Source organism: Tupaia chinensis, unplaced genomic scaffold (assembly GCF_000334495.1).
Source record: "Tupaia chinensis unplaced genomic scaffold, TupChi_1.0 Scaffold144180_1, whole genome shotgun sequence".
Taxonomy (NCBI): domain Eukaryota; kingdom Metazoa; phylum Chordata; class Mammalia; order Scandentia; family Tupaiidae; genus Tupaia; species Tupaia belangeri.
The window spans coordinates 137,693-149,604 of NW_006204037.1; the positions used below are offsets into that span (position 1 = coordinate 137,693).

General features: G+C 37.0%; 1 long non-coding RNA gene across 2 annotated transcripts in view; it reads left to right on the forward strand.

Annotated features, from left to right (window-relative positions):
• The window catches only part of LOC102486024 (uncharacterized), a 49,118-nt gene that overhangs the window by 19,119 nt on the left and 18,087 nt on the right, over positions 1 to 11,912 (forward strand). For both annotated transcript variants that reach the window (XR_337075.1, XR_337074.1), the window contains exon 3: positions 11,336 to 11,465. This is a non-coding gene — a long non-coding RNA (uncharacterized LOC102486024). The remainder of the gene's footprint in view (positions 1 to 11,335; positions 11,466 to 11,912) is intronic.

Below are 11,912 nucleotides of genomic sequence, written 5' to 3' on the forward strand. Positions count from 1 at the left end.
ACTATGGTGTAAAAAAGTATGGCCTTTGAGAAGAGAGATTAAGGTTATTAGGGAGGGGTCCCAATGATTGACTCCTGGTGAATTTAATGAGAAGGAATGGGGCAGTCAGAGAATGATGGCCACAGCTACTCTGCTCTGCTGTTGCCTTCATGCTGTGATGCCTCAGAACTCTGCCAGACCCCCATCAGATGTGGTCCCTGGACCTTAGATCTCCAGATCATGAGCTAAGTAACCTCCTATTTAACAGATTAAAAAAATATATAACACGCTTAACATTTGCTGGATAGACTCTCAATTGGTGCTAGTACCTGGCCTCCTATTCACAATATGCTGTTTTACAAATTTTTAAAAAATTATTTATTTTATTTTATTTATTATTATTATTTTATATTTGCTATAGGGCACATGCACTCACCAGAGAGAGAGAGAGAGAAAGAGAGAGAGGAAAAGTGAGAAAGTAAGCTACCAGGTTTGGGACTCAAACCTTGGTTGGCCATGTGGGAGTCCAGTGCCTTGACCACCATACCACCTACTGGCCCCCCAGAATATGGTATGTATCATCATTTAATATGTCTTGATTGATCTTTAAGACCTTGCTCACTCTCTCCAGGTCCTTCTTGTTCTGAGACTCCCTTCTCTCAAGTCCTTTATCAACTCCTCCTATCAGAGGACTCTTGTTCACTTTGTCTATCCTGGTTTGCTCAACCTTTTTGTACTTGCTGTGTTCAGTGTGAGAGCTATTATTTGACTCTTATGGTCTCCATGAAATCCATATCCTTCCTGTCTAAGCACCAGACTTGCCCACCAGGTCCAGACTGAGCCTTCTTTTTTAATGTTTACCCTGATTTGCAGACATTGCTAGACAGTCTGCAGAACTTTCTTGAACTAACCTTCAGATTCATGAGGAACCAGAGTTTTTCCACTCCCATAGGTTGTCCTCTAATCCATTATACTTCTAAAAAGTAATTTCCTAGTCTTTAGAGCTTCAAAACTCCTATCATAAGGCAGGTTGTGGCACAGTGGTAATTCAACTGAATTCACATGGGAAAGGTCCCAGGACCACCCTGAGAATGCCAAGCATTGTGCATGCATACCTGCTATCTGGGCTACCTGGAACTGGGGTGAATTGCTGCATGAAGACCCTACTGAGATTGTCTAAATCTCTCTTTCTGAAGAGATAAATATTCTTAAAATACAAATAAACAAATTCTTATCCTAGAGTATCAGCTGTCCTCAGGTTGTTACCCCTGTTCAAATATTCATGTACAGGTAATGGGTCTTTCTTAGCCTAGCTGTAGCATAAACTTGATTCCTTCTCTTAAAAACAGTTAGCCAGGGAAATTGAATACATCTATTTACTTTAACACTAAACATATGCTAAACTTCTGATAGGCACTGAGGTTTATTCTGCCCATGCCACATGCGTAAATAAAGGCAAAGAATAAGTCAGGGCCTCCTCACTCAGTCATTTTTCAAAACTCCTTAAGAATTAACCTGTGAACTTATAAAGAAGGCATTTAGACTTCTGGAGAATGACTGAGTCCAGACTCTATCATTGAATCACTACACATTACTCTGTATGTCACAGTCAATGAACTGCAAAATATTGATGGTGGGATATAAAAACCTTGCGTAAATACAGCTCTAAAGTACTCATGTATTTCAGTTGGTAGCATCATAAAGCTTCCTACAAGATTTTTCTGTTAATGTTGATTCTCATTGTCTGGACTTCTATACTCTGTGCTCTATGGTAGTTATGTTTTCTTTGGGAAATCTAGGTTAATCCACATTAGTTTCATGTGCACTTTGTTCTGTGCATTGTGGGACTAGAAACTGGATTTAAAGTCTCTTGTGGGGAAGAGTCTTTTAGGGTATGCACTGAGTCTCTTTCTGACAGATCTAGGAGTCTTCCTAAAATATACCAGAAACAAATGGTGTAAGATGCAACTGTTTGATCCTGTCCATCCATACACATGGATGGCTACCCACACATACTATTTATACACAGAAAAAAGTTATTCTGTCCATATTTTACATATGCATTTTTGTATGAAAAAAGCTGAGCTGGAAGTTAAAGAAATGTTTTTCCAAGGCCCTGATAAGCCAAACACTTTTCACATTTTTTACTTAGGAATATATCATTTTGTGGGGTAGAATGGGATAGATATTTATCTTTTCATTTATTTTTATTTAGTCTCTTTTCAAATATATTCCACAGAAGAAAAAAAAAAGGTGATCTCATAGAACTAGAGAGCAAAATAGTGGTTACTAGGAACTGGGTAGGGTAGACAAAAGAGGGAGATTGAGAGAGTCTGAATAACAGATTCGAGAGAGTAACAACACTCTACAGCAACTATACGCAACAACAACTTATAGTGGTAGGATATGAATAGCCATCCTCTTGCCATATGACCCTGCTTCTTGGTCACAACTAATTGTTGCAAGGTGAACAAAAGATTCAAAATGGATCAATCAGGGTCCCTTGTAAAGTAATTTGGAAGGCATAATAAGATATATTAATCTGTATATACTGGGTTGTCAGAAAAGTCATGACACATTTTTGCATAGAAAAACAAAGAAAAAATACATGACTTTTCCAACAATTCATTATTTGCAAGATGTCAACTGGGTGACTGTGTTTTCTGCCACGTATATATCAGAGAATTACTATATCTAGATTACTGTTATAATCTGATAATTTCACAAATAACCTCCTGGCAACCATGGTTACAGTGTGGTCACACCTACGACACTGCTCCCAACACCCAAATATGGCACCTCCCTATAAAAACAAATATGGTCATAAAAACTGCTGAAAATCTTGAGCATTCATTGGAAATGAAGTAACCCTCAAATTCTCAATATGGCTTGTACACATCTTCATAATCTCATCTCCACATGTCTTTAAGTACCATATTCTACCAACCTCTCCTTCTCCCATCAAATCCTCTAAATGTCTGATCATACTAAATGTCTATTCTTATGCACTGAGTGCTTAACTGCTGGACATTATGTACTCACCCTTCCCTCTACAATTTTGGCAAAATACATTTCTCCTTCATTTCCAGGCTCACAAATCATTTCTCCCAGAAGCTTTCCATGTGTCTCACTCATTTCCCACCAGTGATTTACCTCCTTTGGAGATGCTCTGCCAAATCCTGAAGGAAGAGCTAGTGCCTCCTCTTTCTTTCTGTCATGGAACTTTTTCAAGTCTAGATTTCACAGAAGTATTAGTATTTTACTGCCACTTCTAAAGACATAGCTGTCTTCCCCTCAAGACTAATAGTTCCTGGAAGACAATGGTCATATCTTTCATCACAAAGCCAATACAGAATTTAGTGCTAATCTTGTAGGTATCAAGTAGCTTGATCTTATTGAAGTCAGGATACTGTTCGTTTCCAGCAAATGTTACTTCATATTTCTGTCACCTAAGTCTTCTAACTGGCTGATTTATTAAAAGATCATTACAACAGGGATTAAGAAATTACTATTAGAAACATAGTTTTACCACAGGCTAATACATTCCCCTCAATAAAATAAATGCTTGAAGCAAAATAATTCTTTCTCATATATGTTTAATTTTTTAAAAAATGTGTGAGAACAAGATCACCTGTAACTTTTAGAAGTAACTTTTAAAACAAATGGCAGCAAAACAGAAAGTATGGGAAAAAATTGACTTGGCTTGATTTTGAAAAGTCAACTTGAATAATAGGTAGATAGAAAATAAGAAATTATTTAAAAAAATATATATATATAGGTTGACATACAACCAGATAGTTCTCTTGGGGTTTTCTTCAGTTAAGAAACTCTTCCTTAAAAAGTGGGAATAATATGAAATAACATTTACTACTAAGAGTATTGAAAGAAGATAATTGTTTAAGAAATATTTTGGTTTATTTTATCTCAGTTATCTTTATTTGGCCTTTGTGCAGCATCTTTGAAGTAAACTCATTGAAGATGACCTTATTTTTAAAAACTGTGAAATAGCTTTCCTTTCCTCTTTGCTTTCTCCCAAGTACGAATAAATACCTAGCAAATCTATCTGTGCACTTTCTTTGCACACTGCATGTATGTAAGAGTGATTACTATTTCTTTAGCATAGTTTGCTTAACAATACACTTAATAAGACTCATTTTGGATTCTTCCTCCAAAATGTCAGTCTTTTGGATAACCAGGGCCACTGCTTTGCCCCTTCAGTGGTATCAAGTTAAAGTATAAATGTCTTAAGTGGTTTATGAAAGGTTGTCAAAAGCTTCATGGAAAAATGCCTATTAGGAAAAGATATGTATGGATTTCAATTTTTTAACATTAAAATACACTGTACTTTAATCATATGTTTCCATGAACTTCTTGAAGGTCCTCCTAGTCCCAGTTGGTAACTGTGAATACTGGTGAACAGTCTTGCACTGTTTAAAAGTAAAACCTCTGTATGAACCAAATAATCTACTGTCTAAAATGCCTACTTCTAGGTAAAATATAGACTAGTTATCCTTTGTTTAAACATTTTAGTTTAAAATAAGTATAAAAAGGAAAAACATATTTAAAGCTTTAAGTAAAACAAATCAGATCAAAGATATTTCCACTTAATATTGTCTGAAGAGCAAGCAAGTAATTGCGATTTCAAAAGAAATATATATCATCTCTTTCTTGCATCAGTGACCCCCTTAATGGCCCTTCAGTTTGGGTGTCTGCGCTTCCAGGAATTTGGACTGATTTCATCAGTTAATTAACATCACATGCTTCCAGGAATCTAATCAAGTTGCCCTTCAGGTTGTACATGAGCACGTCTTCCCACAACATCCCAGATCATAGCTGATCAACGGGCTTATTAATATAAAACTGCTGTAAATACCTACACACCACAGAAACTCCTTGACAGTGATGAGCCATTAATATCCAGTAAATATGTCATTCACAATAAATTTAAATAGCAACTCCTTTCCTTACAGCATTATGAGCTCTTTGTCAATGCTTGAGAATATTAAAGCATTCTCCTACATGCTCTTTATACTCTGTAATTAAAACCTCATGCTAATGCACCTAACTCTTAGGCTTTTGGACAAATATAAATTATTCTGTATTAGTTATTTATTGCTGTGTAACAAATTACTCCAAAATACAGTGGCTTAATGCATAAAGATTTATTATCTCACAGTTTCTGTAGGTCAGGAATTACGGAGCAGCTTAGTTGGGTGGTTATGGCCCAGAACCACTGGTGAGTTTATAGTCAAGATGTCAGTCAGAACTTGAGGAAGGTGCACCTTGGGCTGTAGGAGGTCCTTCTAAGATGGCTCACTGACAAGGCTGTTAGCTTGAATGGAAGCTTCAGCTCTTAGCCACATGTATTTCTCCATAGGGCATAAAGCTGCTGAATGTTTGACAATTACCTTTCCCAATGTAAGAGTTTTGAAAAAACAAGGAGAAAACTAAAATGCTTTTTATAATCTAGTCTCAGAAGCTATATCCCATCATTTCTACCATATTTTATTCACTGGGAAAAGAGTCATTAAGTACAAACTGCACTCAAGTGGAAGTAAATAAGGCACCATATTTTGAAGGGAAGACTAACAAAGAATTTCTGGGCATATTTTTAAAACACCACATATGCAAATTTATCTCCTACAAATAAACGCTTTGTGCATTCTATTAACAACAGACATATTAAAAGAAATAGGAAATGAAATGATAAACTGTATGGTATGACCTATATCTCAAAAAGGCTGTGGGTTTTTTTTCTCTTTTTTTGAATAATTTAATTTAATTTTTTATTTTAATTTGCTGTAGGGCATGTAAGCTCAACAGAGAGAGACAGAGAGAGAGAGAGAGAGAGAGAGAGAGAGGAAAAAAGCCTCCAGGTCAGGGACTCAAACTATGGTTGGCCATGTGAGAGTCTGGTGACTTAACCATCACACCTCTTGCTGGCTCCAAGGTTTTTCTTATTGTTTTTGTCTGTTTGTAATAAAAGAAATGAAAGACAACTTATTGAAAGGAAAAATTACAATAAGATCTTTAGAGCCTGGTAGTCACTGAGTATTTTACCTAGTATAGCTTAGTTAACTTTCTTAACAAACATATGAATTAGTCAGTGGGGTCCTGGAGCTGGTTCACAAAGACTTGTGAGTGACAACTGTGAGCATCTCTCTCCAGTTCCATATTCAGTAATGCCATGCCAGAAGTTTGAAATCAATTGTGGTGGGAGTATGGTCACGTGTTGCTTAACAATGTGGATATGTCCTGAGAAATGCATTGTTAGGTAATTTCATTGTGAACATCATAGAGTGTATTACACAAGTCACTACCCACCTAGGCTATATGGTATAGCCTTTTGCTTCACCATTATAGTCCACTGTTGATCAAAACATCATTAACTGCACATGATAGTATTTGCACAATAAGAATGGATAAATTCTATAAATCAGTGATTCTCCTGGGAATGATTAGCCCTAATAAATAGTTGAAGGAAATAGGAGGAGGATAAGAGGTTTTTAAATTTGTTTTGAAATTTTGTTAATATTTTTGTGTCTCACAAGGGCCTCAGACTAATAAATAAAAAGTTTGAATTTGAACCTAGTGTTGAATATATCTGAAGCTAACTTCATTTTTAGTATACACGCCACCTTTCTATGAAGATTAATTACTGTACCTTACTCAAATTATTTTCTTTGCCTGCATCATGATATCAGTGTGTTTGTGAGGATAATAAAAACTAACTACAGTTAATTAGCTGACCATTTATGATTGAGAAATAATTCATCTTAAGCTTCTAGACTGAAAAAAAAAGACCAGTGAAAATCAAAATAAAAAGGGCTAACTGCAGCTTAATTCTATTTATTTTATTCTTTTTAAAAATTTTTAGTTTTATTTATGTTTTTGCTATATGGTGCATGAGCTTTCCAGAGAGAGATAGAGAAGGAGAAAAGAGGGAGAGTGAGAAATCATCCCCAGGAAGATGGCCACACTGCAATCCCTTTTCCTCCATTCTCCTCTTGGGATTTTGGGCATGCATACACACACATCACACACACATATGCACACACATGCTCAGTGTGTTTTTTCAAGCTGCCGGGTCCAGGACTCAAACTGTGATGTTGTCCATGTGGAATCAAACCACCTTAACCATTAAACCAGCAGCTGGCCCTGGAGCTCAATTTTAAATGGAAAGAAAAAAAGCGAGCAAAAAAGAAGATAATAAATGAAGGAGGCTATATTCTGTTAAGTAGGAAATTGCTAAAAATTAGATATGTGGGACATCTCTGCATTACTTAAACAAAATGTGAGAATATTGTTTCAACACAGAAAATGTTGAGTTTTATGTCTCTAATTTGACATTTATCCCTCAAATAAACACTGTTGAAAATTACTCGTTATTTATACAATTTTGTCCTATTTTGCAAATTAAAAACATATATATTCCAAACACATGCAGAGTTATGCAGAATTATCCCTGTGCAGACAACCATACGAATGCTAATACACACATCCCCTAAAATGGAAGCTTGCAATGTGTGAAAGATGGAGAGGGAGATGAAATTGACCTCTACGGAGCAAATGTTTCTCAGCAATAGCCCTAATAGCTCAAAAATGGTCACGCTTAACAGATATGAAATGAAACACTATGCTAGAAACTATAGTTACATGCATTAAGGCACACACATATGAAATCTCACTGCCATGCTGAAGATGAAAATGTGACAACTAGGTTACCATGGAGACAGAAGCAGAGACTCCAGCTACTAACTCTGAATACCAATTAGCAGCTAGCACTTCTTAATGTTGCTAAAATTGGTTGCCAGGGAAACTCCAAGGATTGGCAGGGATTATCAAATTAATTACAAGTAAAATTTTAAAAATACGGATTTTTTAGAATTTTATGGATCTTAATGTAAAGAAATTACTATTGGGATTCATACCGCTCTTTGGATAGTATTTATTATTTATCTGAAATTCTTCCTCTGTCATTCCCCTTCCCTTTTTTATTTTTAGATATATTCCTAAGCAGAGACTGAAATGTATTTTTTAATATTTTTATGCATGCTTCCAGCAAAAAGTAAAGGGAAATTATCATCTAGCAAGACATTTTATTACATACATTTTTATATACCTAATCATATATATATGTATATATATATCTTAAATTACATCTACACAAAATGATTGATCCCTTGATAGCTACATTTTATTAAGCAACCTTTTTTTTTTTAATATTTTTTTTCCTAGGGCCTGCTCCTTAGCCTAATAGTTAAGTGAGTTGGGTCCCACATGGCCAATTGCAGTTCAAATCCCAGCTCCAGGGCCTTGAAAAACACTCTGGGCACATATGCACACATGTCCAAAATCCCAACAGGGTGGAGAAATGGAGAAGGGACCGAGGCATGACCATGCTTCACTGGAGGGTGCTTCCTCCTTCTCCCTCTTTTTCTCTGTGTCTCTGTCTTTCATTTATTCATGATAGAGCATGTGTGTGTGAACGCAAGAACAAGAGTAAGAGGAATACCCTCTACAGGGTCACACCATTTCTTCTAATCTGCTAACTTGTGGGATCTTGGATATTTGCATGTATGCCTGGCATGTTTTGGACTGACTTGGCCAGAAATTCAAACTGTGGTCATCACGTGGGATCTGGCTTCTCTTAAGCAATGCATTACAGCTGCATCACAGAGCTGACACTGATTGTGTTTTATTAGGATCCCTTTGGCTGCTGGTGACAAGTTTGGAAGCTACTATAACAACCCATGGTGGACAGGCTGAGGAGTGGGGTAGGTGGACCATAGCAGAGGTGTTGGGAAGTGATCAGTAAACAGTCTCAGGAAATGACAGCTATTATAATGCTCTCTGACATTGTCTCTTTAAACTGAATTAATCATTAATTTAGATAGGTTGGTTTCCTACTTGTGACCAGTCAATTCATGGGAAACAATCAAGGCTATTTGTATGGTAATGATGATTTACAATAAATTACTTCCCAGTTATTTGTTTTCCTTTCAATACTTTGCCACTATTTACTCATAGCGCTATAAAAAATTAAGCAATATGGCCAGCTGTGATGGCACAGAGGTAAAGCAACACTCTGGGATGCTGAAGCCACATGGGAAGGTCTCAGGTTCACAGACCAAGTTCTCTGAAGGAACATACATCCCACGATCCTGGCTACCTAAAGCTGTGGGTTGATCTTAGCATAAAGACCCTGTTGGCGGCTCACTCCTGCCAAGAAGGAATACATTAAGTTTCCTTTTGAAAATGAGTAGAAGGATTTATGTTAAAAAAAGAAATTGGGCCAGCAGCAGTGGCACAGTGGTAACACAACACACTGCGATATTGAGTCCACATGAGAAAGCCCTGGGTTTGTGTCCAGATGTCTCCCTGTACATGTTCTGTACATGGATGCACATACCCATGATCCTGGCTGGCTGAGGCTGGGCATGGATCTCAGCATGAAGACCCTCTTGGAGTGCTCTCTCTCACTTTCCCTCTCCTTTCTCTCTGTGTCAGTCTCTGATGGAATAAATAAAATAATAAATAATAAGTAATATAAAAAATAGGTAAAATATCTGAATAAAAGCTATAAAGTAAAATCACTCTTTTAAGAAAGGATTTTTTCCCACAATGTCTTGTTGCCTAAAAACTACATATTGATGTAACACCTGAGATTTTTATTGAAGAAATTCCACAAAATATATTACTTGTGGCAGTCTTTTAATAAAATGCAATGTATTAATGCCACAGAACATTTTATGGAAGTTTTTTATTTTTTTTTTTGGTTCTCAAAGCTTTGCTTCTGATATACATTTCCTCATGAGAGATAAGAGGGTGTTCTCGAGACCAGCAGTTAGTGTAATGGCTATGTCGCTGGACTCCCATGTAGTTGACTGCAGTTCGTGTCCCGGACCCAGCAGCTTAAAACTCACGCCGGGCGTGTGTGCATGTGTGCCAAGATCCTGAGAGGAGAATGGAGGAGAAGGGATCGCGGCGTGGCCATCCCCCTGGGGGGTGATTTCTCACTTTCTGTCTCTCTATCTCTCTCTGTCTGTCTGGCGAGTGTACGCGCCCTATAGCAAAAACCTCTCCAAAAAAAAAAAAAAAAAAAAAGAGGGTGTTCTCTGTTCCTTAATGAGAGGAAGTAAAGATTTGTCAAATATGACATCCTTGAGCCTTCAGCTGAGTCTCTGGTTATTTCCTGAACCTTAAATAAATCTTCCTGGAGTCTAAGAACTAATTATATTCCATATATATACTTGGTTTTAAAAATATACAGAAGAGAATGTATATCACATTCATGGTACCAGCGTTCTAAGTTGAGATATTCCTTTGTCACAACAATAAGGAGAAAGTAAGGAGTATGGCTTTTGTTCCAATAATTAGAATAGCAGTTAATGGAAGTATAACATTTACCTCATGCTAGGGACAATTATTAGTGCCTTAAATCTGTAAATTCAGGAACCAGCGGGTGGCATAGTAGTTAAGGTGCTGAACTTACACATGGGAAACTGTGGATCAAGTCCGGGAACTGGCATCTTTAACCTCATGCCAAGCACATGTGTGCATGTCCAAAATCCCAGGAGGAGAATAAAGGAGAAGGGATTGCAGCATGGCCATCCTCCCTAGGGGGTGATTTCTCACTTTCCCTCTCTCTTTTCAGTGATCACACACCCCCTATGGGAAAAACCTAAAAAAAAAAAAAAAAAAAGGTCTCTCAATTTATATATAGTAATCACTACAAGTCTATGAACTAGGTTACTGGGATCACTCCCGCTATACAACCAAGGAAACTGACGCACAAAGAGATTTAGTAATTTACTTGAGGTTGATAAGTGGTAGAGAGTCAAACCAGTACAAAGTTTCTCATGAACCACTTTATTGCACTGTCCAGCAATATATATGTATATGTATATGTATATATGTATATTGCATATTGCAATGTGTGTGTGTATATATATTTTTTGAAATATTATCCTATGTTGTTGTTCTTAGACTTTTTCTTTTCCTTTCCTTTTTTTAAGTTTTTTTTTTTTTTTTGCCATAGGTTTCATGTACTCACTAGAGAGAGAGGGACAGTGAGAGAAAAAGTGAGAAATATCCCCTACCCACCTCCCAGGGATATGGCCATGCCATGATCCCTTCTCATCCATTCTCCTCTTGGAATTTTGGGCATGTATGCTTACATGCCTGGTGTGATTTTCAAGCTTCTGTGTGTGTGGGACTTGAACAGCAATCGACCATGTGGGAGTCCAGTACCTTAACTACCATACCACCTACTGAGCCCCCTCATTTCCATTCCTAAACTTTCCCTTATCTTTACCACTTGCAGTTCAACCTGAAAATGACTTTTATATTCCAGAGACCAAGCCATTATGAATACTTACAAAGCTTTAAAAGATTAAAATAAATTAAAAGACTATAAAATGAAGAGGGAGAAAATGGCTGAACCCAAAGAAATGAGGATGTAACTTTGGCCTTCAAATTAAAAGGTGAGTCTGCTCCACTGAGTCATGAGAGTGAGAAAGTTGAAGTGAGCAGCTGTTTTGGGTTGTTTCTTAGAATCATAGAGAATATAGAATACCCCTAACTTAAATGACATGCACCCACATGCATGGAAGGCTAGGAATGAAGATGAGAAAATTCTTGAAAGCCTTTGATTTAAAAATCCTGAAAGTACAATAGGATTGTGGCTCAAAATAAAAAATAAGGCCCATCCTAGTGGTACAGTTAGTAGCAAACAGAACTACAGTGCTGGAAGCAACACAGCCAACTGTAGGTTTGGGTTACCAACTACTTGAAACCATACTGGGATCAGCAGCTTTATTTGAAACATACCGAGTACATGTGCATGAGTCCCAGAAACTGACAAGCAGAGGAGTTAGGGATGGGAGATCACAATGAAATGAAACACTATAGAAGGTGGTTACTTCTCTCTC